The 857-nt window shown below is 35.4% G+C and overlaps 1 pseudogene; it reads right to left on the reverse strand.

The window, feature by feature from the left end:
- Positions 1-326: 326 nt before the first annotated feature.
- LOC134948997 (5S ribosomal RNA) lies at positions 327-445 on the reverse strand (annotated as a pseudogene).
- Between the last annotated feature and the right edge of the window lie 412 nt (positions 446-857).

Here is an 857-nt window from a genome sequence, read left to right on the forward strand (position 1 = left end):
TAGGTGACAGTAGCACCTGAGATGAAAATATCAGAAATAGAAATTTCAGATAACAGAAAATTCAAGCATATAATACAGTGGCATATTTGAAATAATTATTACTATAGAGATAGTCCAATATTATATACCAGCTGTAATGATTTCTCCTGGTATAGGCTAATTTGCTATTTGTAAATCTACATTCAGAATGTGTGATCTATAAGCTAATTTGTTATATATAGATCTGTTGTCAGATAATCTATGGTCAAGATAGATAGATGGATGAAATAGGTAAGGGTCAAATGTTGCTCCAACACTTCTGCTTTTCACATTGAATATGGAGTGTTTATTTACTGCACCCGATATTCCCTAGAGGTCTCCCATCTAGGTACTAATTGGGCTTCTCACTGCTTTGCTTCCAAGATCAGGCAAGATTGGGCGTAGCCAGTGAAATATGGCAGTAATATCTCAGGGTTTGTAAATGAGAGAGTGTTTGGTTATTGGTGCTTACCAAGGAAAGAAGTACTTCTGCTGTCCAATATTTATGCACAGATTCTCTGTTACCTTAGCATTGCAGAGAGATATAGTAGTTAACTGGCATTTGGATGAGAGAGTACTGAAAAGATTTGATACAAAGAAATGTATAGGTTCAGGGTCGGTCTTCTGCTGTCCACTGTCATATAATAATATAGTGGACAGTGGATGAGAGAGGCAGGTTGCCTAAGCCTATTGGAAATAGATAAGTTGGAAAATAAGAAAATAATGGGTAAGACTGGCACTTTTACAATATTCCAAGTATTAGTAAAACAATTAGTACCCAGAGCCGTAAATTAAATTCAAATATAACGTATCCACTAAAAAAGTAGATATGAAGTGGA

The sequence above is a fragment of the Pseudophryne corroboree genome, chromosome 1 (genome assembly GCF_028390025.1).
Source record: "Pseudophryne corroboree isolate aPseCor3 chromosome 1, aPseCor3.hap2, whole genome shotgun sequence".
NCBI lineage: Eukaryota > Metazoa > Chordata > Amphibia > Anura > Myobatrachidae > Pseudophryne > Pseudophryne corroboree.